Raw genomic sequence first — 9752 nt, forward strand, 5'->3', positions numbered from 1 at the left:
AAAAAATTTCCTTGGATGATTAAATAATCGTTTATGACTTTAGCACTTCAGAAATGATTAGAGTAACATTTTCTTAACCTAATATCAACAGCTCTGAGATTTGTATCTCCTGGAATATCAAGCACGTATCCAACAAAAGCGCCAAAACATCCAACGATGGAACTTGTGCTACTTGACAACTACTTTCAGGGACATTCCTCATCCCATTTACCACAGCCCTGTCAGGTTGGTGCTACCATCATCCTCATTTTAGAGGAGAGTCATCGAGACTCGGGGCCATCATTTTGTGAGGCCGGGGTCAAGCTCAGGCCTCGTGTTTGGATGGACTTCTGTTTCCTGGACCAGTACTTGTCTCACTCCATCACAGTCTTCTGAGCGGTTTGTTTAAAATCCCTGTTTAATTATAGCAACGTGACCTGAGTGTGATAAAGTCCAGCCTGCTCAGTGGACGATGGATGGAGGAATAACCTTGAACACAAAATGCTGACATTTAGGAACCATTACAAGACAATTCACCATACTTTCTACTGGTCATGCACGGCTTTACGCTCATAGATCCACAAGGGTCCTATTGTCCAAAGCACTATCCTAAAGCCACCCCACTATCCACTCAGCTTCCCAGATGGAAACATTTTCATTTCATTAAAGCTTCCCTGTTTCTTCTTGTCTTCTTAGGGACAAAGGAAACAATTCATACAGCTGGGTAAGAATAATTTAGAAAATATGCATTCAGTCTCTGAAAGCCATCGGTGATTCTATGATTCTCACTTTCCAGGCAGAAGGTGCAGCTTTGATCCCCAGTAGCTGCATTCTGCACACAGCCATCACTTGTCTCTCGGTAGCACCTGGCTTATTGCTTTGAGACTGAACGTGTTTCAGGGGAGCTTCCAGACCAAGATGGGTCAGGACAAAGGCCAGACGATCATCCTCCAAAAATCAGTTACTGAAAATAACCGTATGGATCACATGGGATGCTATTTGCAACTGATCGTGGGAATTGAACATCCCTGGGCAGCATTTTATTCCGTTGTCCACAAGAAGACCAGGAGTTGGGAGCCAGATCAATGGTCGCAAACAACAGCTTATTATTTCTCCAGCAATCCTTCTTACAGCTTCAAGATAGAAACTCTCCCCTGGTGTATCTCATTAGCCAATCGGGTTGCGGCTACTTTCTTTGCAGAGCTTAGTCCTTCCAGTCCCAAGTACTGTTCCTTCAGACTCCCTCATTATCTGAATTCCAAAATTTTGCCCACTTCAACTTTTCATCCACAGTTTAATAAAGTTATCCTGAGCATAATATATATCCCAAGCACTGCCTTAGACACTCATAGGTAAGACTATAAAAATAAAATGAATTTTACCAGGAAAATATACAACTGATAACTTTTGAGGAAACATGGAATAACACTAATATCAGAGAACAGAGACAGCCCTGAAGCCATCCTGGGACTTTGTCTGATTTCTATTTTGTGTGGCTATTGAATGCCTTCCTTCCAGCCTTTTCACCCTCTTGAACGTCTGGCCCCCAAACTTTCCATTGTCCACCTGTTATTTAGGCTCTAAATGTATCCTGCCCTTTACTGTATCATGTGTGCTGTGAGGTTTCTTTCCATGGTATTGGTCCAAAACCACTTACACACTATTCCAAATATCAGACACAATTTACGACTAAGTATTTTCATATATATGTAGCAAAATTATGTTTGAAGACAGTCTAGTGGTTCAAGGGTTCAATTCCTCAGCTGCTCACCAATAGCTTGGCATTGCAAACCCATCTGAGGGCCGTGCAATGAGGGCTCAGGAGTCTGCTCCCGTAATCCCGTGTTGACATTTTACTCTGTCCCGTTAGATCATCATGTGCTATGAGTGGAGTTTGCCTGGCCACAGAGGGTTTTCATGACCTAACTTCACCTCTCTGTGAGCTACATCCATCAATCCAGTTGTACTGCAAGAGACCCACTCTGTGTGCTTTTAAAATTCCCTCAAGGAACTCCATGGGGCAGCAGCTGCTCCACTTAAAATGTTTAGAAATACCTCTGCCAGTTAAAAAAAATAATGATTTCAAAGACCTATTTAACCTTCACACTGATATTTCAAAGCCATAGTTTATTCAATTAAAAGAGAAACATTTAAAACAGATGAATTTTTTTTTTTTTGCAGTATCTTAGCAACAGGTGATTGAACCCATGCCTGGAACTAGGAGTTGAGATCTTGCCAAAGGGGCCACCTACTAGTGATACCTCTCTTTTAACAAATGGAATAAATCCAATATAGGTTTGGACAATTCGTGCTGCATTAGTTCATAATATGCCGTCCTGACAACAGAGCAACAATAGAAGGAGAGTGAGAAGAGAGTGAAATCCTATAGCATTTGAGAGAGAAGAGCAAATACCACAAATGCCTACTCTGTAACTCAGGTGCCTCAAGTGAGAATACTTGGGGTGGTCTGTTCCCTGTGTCCTTCTGTGGTCCAACAGAACTCAGTTATTAATAAGCTGCACTCCAACTCTCATAGTCTACCCCAGGCTGGAGATGCACAGGGCATTAAATTCAGTGATGCCGAACTCATTTGATGTGGATACAATAAAGTTTACACTAGAAAATGTCAAGGTATAAAACACATATGCAGAATATGTGCATTTAGGTCACTGGGTTTTAAAAAACCGGTTCAAACCAACTCGGAATTCCTTAATGGTCCGCTGTGCCCTGGTTAAGAATCCCTCTGTTACATCTTGTCACCTGAGAGAAGCTATGTGAAACTCAGAGGCGGTGTCACTGAGATGTTCCGTTCAGTGGTCTTGCATTTGTATCACTGTTAGAGCAGAGCATTCATATAGATAATAATTGTAGAGTGCGTGTTAGGTGTAGCGTCACATTTATGTTAATTCTTAACAGCTGTAATGAGTTTCTCTCTCTGTTTTTAATTGGGGGCTCTTACAGCTCTAATAACAATCCATACATCAATTGTATAAATCATATTTGTACATATGTTGCCATCATTATTTTCTAGACGTCAGCAGTTACATACCATTTGGCAGATGCAGTGTTAAACACTGAATAAAATCTATAATTAAAACAAATGTTAATGTACCCTTAAGGAGAGCTTCAGTCAAGGCCAGTTTCTCAGCAATAGCAATCCCTAATGACGTTTCTGCAATAAAGAGATAGTCTAATCAAAATGTACACAATGACGCTTGTTGTTGTAAATTGCTGTCAAGTTGATTGCAATTCCTGACAACTGCAGGTGTGCAGAGTCAAACAGTTCAACAGTGTTTCCAAGACTGCGACCTTGCAAACACAGAGCCCCAACCTCTCTTCAAGGGACCCTGGGATGGCGTCCAGATGCCAACCTTTCAGTTATTGGTCCAGCACATAATCAGTTGCACTACCCAGGGACTCAACAATGTCTAAGGGCATGAAAGATATACATATATCCAGCATATTGCAGTAATTATTATTAAAATTATTGGATAATAATTATAATCTCGTGATGTGAGGCTGTTGTTAGCATAACACCACGTCTAACTCAAGTTCCATAAGCCGAAGGAGATCACACAAAGAAACATTGAGTGTTTAAATGATTTCTTAGATCTGTTGGACTCTCCCTGATCAAAGGAAACCATAGTGTTTTGTACTTATATCTAGCCATCTAACAAATATTTACTATTCTCAGAGTTGTACTTTATGCCAGGCACGATGCAAAGTGGTAGAGATTCAAAAAAGAAGAAGTGAATTATTCTGAGGAAAGCTAAAGAAATGTGCACACCATATTATCGGAGCACAAAGGAAGTCAATGTAACCTGACATAGCAAGGGAGGTATTTTAGCTGAGGTTCCCTTAAAAGGGAAACTGAGGCAAAAGTAAACTTGCTTGTACTTGTGAGTACAACCGCATACACCAGGACAGAGGGAGAATCATGGAGGGAACAAAATCAATTATGGGGGGGTGTTAATCATTTGGTTACACTTTCATGAAAACAAACAAACAATAAAAACACTTTCTATCTCACATACCGGAGGGCGGAGGGAAGGTGGGGTGGAAAGGGGAGCCGATCACAAGGATCTTCATATAACCTCTTCCATGGGGGACAGACAACAGAAAAGTGGGTGAAGGGAGATGTTGGACAGTGTAAGACATGACAAAATAATAATAATTTGTAAATTATCAAGGGCTCCTGAGGGAGGGGGGAGCGGGGAGGGAAGGGGAAAATGAGGAGCTGATACCAAGGGCTTAAGTGGAGAGAGAATATCTTGAGAATGAAGGCAACAAATGTACAAATGATGTGCTAGGCACAATTGATGTATGTATGGATTGTGATAAGAGTTGTATGAGCCCCCAATGAAACTATTTTAAAAACAAAATGAAAACAAAAATGCTCACTGCCATCGAGTCGATTCTGGCTCCTAGCATCCCTCAATAGTTTATAAGGCTTTAGAGATAGTTACAGGAGCAGGCAGCCTCCTCTTTCTCCCACACAAGAGTTGGGGAGTTTGAACCACTGAGGTTATGGATAGCAGATGAATGCTTGCCCATCAGAATCATGCATTGTTGGTGGTAGTGGAGGAGTATCTACTGGGTTCCTTCACTCTCTCTCAGTACCTAATAAACTTCTATTAACTCCTAGGTTATATGACATGTGTTCTCTGGCCCAGAGCGTCCAAGGGACCAGTCAACCTCTTTTCTGGTCCAGTGTACTGGCTCGTCAAGCTATTTTGGAGACCAGGAGATGTAACTCACCTGATGCCATGGTACCTCAAGCTCTTGGCCTGCTCTTTCCTAACTGACAGTTGGAAAACTGGCTAAGGGAGGACTAAATGTAGATGCACAGGTCTAGGGATGTGCAAAGATTGCAGCCAGGACAGAGAATTAAATCTTCAGAAGATGTGTTATAACTTGAGATGGGACTGAGAGTTTTCTAGTAAGGAACTTCTGTCTAAACAAACTTCGAGGATAATAGGACTTTAAAAAGACCTTTCCTCACTTGGACCAATAGCACTGAACAGAGGCCATGGGACAATGTTTATAGAAGGATACAGTCAAGCCTCTCCTGACTTGCGGCCCTCCTAGCCATGCTACTGTAGACCTGATGGAAAGGACAGACATACGGGAACCACGAGAAAGTTTTCTCCTAAAGAAGCACCCCTAGATCCAGAATAAAGGCTTTCCTTCTAGGGATGCAGCGAATCCTTCCTCCATCTCACTTGCAAGCCCTCGTTCATCTCACGGCTCTTCTGAGTCCCAAGTTCCAGGTGTGATAATGGGCAGGTGGGACAGGGTCCTGCTGGAGGCGTTCAAGTCGAGATGGTGACAAATTCCGTGCCTGGCAGTGAAGACCTCCACGGAAACCCGAAAGGATGGGCTGGGGGAACTCGGAGGAGAGAGACATTATTCTTCAAAGGGTGTAACTTAATTCAAAGAAGGCACCACAAAGGCAGAGGCCTGGGAGCAAAAAGGAGTTCGGCCTGCAGAGAAGATGGGGTCCCGTGTTCCCACAGTGAGCCGTGGTCTCATGTGTAAAGGAAAAACAGGGAAGGCCCGAGCTGCTCCTGGGACAACGGTGAGTCTGTGGTAGGATTCTCCCTTCCCTGTGGGGGACCAGGACCTCAATTCCTAGACAAGGCACCTGCCCACGACCCTTCTGTCAGCGCGGTACTATGTGTTGGGTAGCCGCTGCCGGGGAGCTTCCAGAGTAAGAGGACCAAGAAAGGTCTGCCTGTCGGCTTCCAGAAATTAGCCAATGAAACCGTGAGGCTCACAACAATGGTGTGACTCTGCTGTGAGGTGGGGATGAACAGGATGGACAACCAACACGTCGGCTGTTCTGTTTTGTGTTTGTTTTTGCAGGTGATTGTGGAGGCCGTCCGTGTGATGGGACCCGGGACTTGCCCCACAGCAGAAAGCAGCAGACCCGTGGCAGCCTTGGGAAAACCACCGGGAGTCTCTCATTTGCTGCAGATCCGTCGTTCCACAAAGCTCCGTGCTTTTCCTCCACACCAATCAACTGCCACGTCCAAAGCCCTCCATTCTGTTCAGATGGGGGACGTGGACTACTCCAAAGGAAAGGGCATCGGGTTTGCCCTGAGAACACCATCCCTTGTGGTGCCACACACACCGCTGTCTGTGCGAGCACTCTCTCCCATGGAGCTCACCTTGGGGTCAGCCCACCAGAAATGTGCTCAGAGTCACAGCCCAGCCGGCAGCAGATCACACCTCCCTCTGCCTTTGATCCGGGTGCATGGTGATTGTCAGACTGTACATTTCCGCTAGTGATGAAAAGACTAACAATACCTCAGCCCCAAACCTTAACCCTGAAGCACCGGGTTGATAATGTTATCCAGAGCTAGCAAGGGCACAATCTGGAGGCTCGGCGGCCTTGTGGCTTAGGGAAAAAAAAAAAAAAAAATTTAACCGAGCCTTTCTGGGTTTTAGAAGGGCAAGCTGCCTTCCTGGGGTTGGTGCTTTGCACCTTCACAGTACAAAGATAATCTCGTTCAAATTCAAGTTCTTTTATGCAGGCGGTCGGAAAGAACTCAACAATATTTTCTCTGAACCTCAAGCTGGCTCCCCTGCTGCAGGCACTGAGACAATGCCTCTAAGGCAGCGGTTCTCAACCTTCCTGATGCTGCGACCCTTTTATACAGTTCCTCAGGTTGTGGTGAGCCCCCAACCATAAAATTATTTTCGTTGCTACTTCATAACTATAATTTTGGTGCTGTTATAAATCATCATGTCAATATCTGATATGCAGGGTGTGTTTTCATTGTTACAAATTGAACATAGTGAAAGCATAGTGATTAATCACACAAACAATATGTGATTATATATTGTGAAATATTGATTTCTAATTACAAATAAATGAAATTTTGTCTTGAAGCATGGTGTAGTATGGGTAAGTCTTAATAGAACAACAGTAAACTACATTGCTACATTTTGCGACAGTCCTCCTAAAAAAGTCAACATCTGTGTGAAGGCTAAGTGCTTCTTTCTCACCAGATTAGCATATCTGCAGGTGTCTAGGTTCCTAAGACCTTCAGAAATAAGTGTTTTCCGATGGTCTTAGGCGACCCACAGGTTGTGAACAACTGCTCTAAAGTGTAAAGGACACTTGGAAGGGTGTCTTCTGGCCTTGGCCAAACAAAGGCTTTCTGAATATTGGCGACCTATAGGTGCTTTGTAATGTAGAGGCATTGAATATGCTATTTAAATATGTAGAGGCTGGGTATGGAAAGGTAATATCTGGAACAATAAGGTAATCCTATATGCCTTTCAATGAAAGACACCAGCAGAGTGCTACTTGCTGTCAGACTTCTGTCACTCAGGTTTAATTCTGCCTTTTCGTCAAGTGATCGCTCTGAGGGTCAGCTTTGTTGGAACTGCATGGAGAAAACAAACTACAAACAATATTCACTCCTCCGCTGAGAGCCAGAAGGCCAACTCATCAGCATTTCATTTGAAACTCAAAGAAACAATCAGAGAGAAATTGTGATTGCTCTTAGAGAAAACAGACTTCCCTATCCTGTAGCCTTCTCCAGAACAGAAGGAAGAGGCCATTAGGAAGGGGAGGGATGCACTTTTCCCAAGTATTGTGAAGTGTTCTTCATTGGAGAGAAAAGATCTTGGGAATGTCTGAGGCCGAAAAGCCTTTACTTGGCCTAGGACTTTAGCTTCTTAGGGCCAGCCGCAATCATTTTGGGGTAGAATATGTAGGGATCTGAGCGAAATAAATAGTAAAATCAGAAATGAAATGGGTGGAGGTGGGTTTGTGGAGGGAGGGGCTGGTGGAGATAAATACAAGCAGATGTCCATTAGGGACCTGAAGATAAGGACTCACTGAGCAGCAGGCTCTGAGATGAGACCCCAGGCCACGCTCAGCCGGGCGCCTGCAGTCAGTGTCCACTTGGTTACAATCCTCACTTACCATGTCCTTTCTGCTCCTCCGAGAGGCTGAATGGAAACCGCCTAACCTTTGAGGTTGTAACATCCTTATTTCAAACCCTGGCTCTGTGCGTGCATCAAGGGAGCTCGTTTATTCTCTCTATCTTTAATTTCTTAATATGTAAATCTGAGTAATGATATTGTGTCTATAGGTTGTTAGACACCTGATCAAGGTAAGATTGCCAAGCAAGGTGTCTGACAAAACAAAATGGGTATGCTAACAAAGAACAGCTGTTTCAAGTATGGTATGGTCCCTCAGTGTATATAATGGTAACTCACCAGGACACACAAGGAACCCTTACTAGATACTTAAATAGCAGGGCCGCATTGTCTCTGTCGGTGTTCTTTCTCACCATTCAACTCCTGCAATGTGCACTCCCAACTGGGCTTTCATCGATGTGCTTCGGACGCACTTCCTTTATCCCAAATAGCCACAGGAGGACCTGGCTGGCCCAGTTCAGTTCTCCAGGTCTCGGCTTCTATAACAAGTCCAGTGATTCTCAGGAATAAAAAATGTGGAGGGCCTCTTCTGTGTACCTAATATCACAGAACTTATGGAACTTTATTTTTAGCTTGAGAACGGTATCTGTTCCCTCCACCAGCATGTGAGCTTCCTGTGTGGAGAGTTTATGTCTTATTTACCTTTGTATTCCTCTGTGACGATAAGGGTTGTACAGAGAATGGATTACCATGCAGTCACATAACTATTGTTAAACTCCGACAGACTTCCACTGCCTGGAGGCTGAGCTGAAATAATTTAGCTGTCAAAGCTTAAACAGGGAAGCAGGTGTCTTCTTACTTCCTCTAAATATTTAGTTGGGTCGCTCACAGCTACTTTTATCTCAGAACTAAGCAAGACTCAGAACCCACACTCGAATATTTTGGCCAAGCTACCTTCACACGAGGATAAAGCTTTTTTCTGAAGAAACCTCAAGGCCCATGCACATGTGGAGCTGTCTCAGGAAACACACCTCACACGTGCACGAGCTCAGTCTATTAAAGACAACCCTGCTATCTGGTATATATTAAGTTGCACACCCATGCCCACTTCTGAGATCAGCTCTTACATAAAGGAACTAGGAGACTAAGAAGACAAACGTATTTGGGAAATCTAAATGGGAACTGCAATGTCGGTAAGAACAGAGGATATGTAAAACCAGAGTCATTAGAGTCACAGGGCCCATTTTTGCCTGGTTAGACAACTCAGTAAGAAGTCTCCCTGCCTGCATTGAAAGGTACACACATCAAAGTTTTACTTAACGTTGGCCATGGTTGCAGCTGTTAGGTGCATGTGAGTTGGTTCCATCTATGAGGGCCCCACGCACAAGAGCATGAAGCACTGCCAGGCCCTGCAACATCCTCACAGGTGCGCATCTACTTGAGCCCATTCGCGTAGCCACTGGGTCAATCCATCTTGCTGCGGGCCCTCTTTTTTGCTGCATCTATATTTTACCAAGCACGCGGGCCTCCTCCAAGGACTTGTGTCTCCTGATAGCATGTCTAAAGTATTTGAGAGATGTCTCGCCATCCTGGCCTCTAAAGAACATGCTGGCTGTGTGCTTCTGCTAAGACAAAATGTGGTACTTTCAAAATCCTTCATTAGCATCATCATTCTAATGCATAGAAAGTTCATGGGTCTTCCTTATTCAGTGTCCAACTTGCACATGCATAGGAGGCAATTAAAAATACCATGGCTCTGAGAATGATGAGGGCAACAAATGTACAAATGTGCTTTATACAATGGATGGATGGATGGAGTGTGATAAGAGTTGTATGAGCCCCCAATAAAATGATTAAAAACAATAAAATTAAAAAAA

The sequence above is a fragment of the Echinops telfairi genome, unplaced genomic scaffold, assembly GCF_000313985.2.
Source record: "Echinops telfairi isolate 266 unplaced genomic scaffold, ASM31398v2 ScPeMD7_9;HRSCAF=40, whole genome shotgun sequence".
NCBI lineage: Eukaryota > Metazoa > Chordata > Mammalia > Afrosoricida > Tenrecidae > Echinops > Echinops telfairi.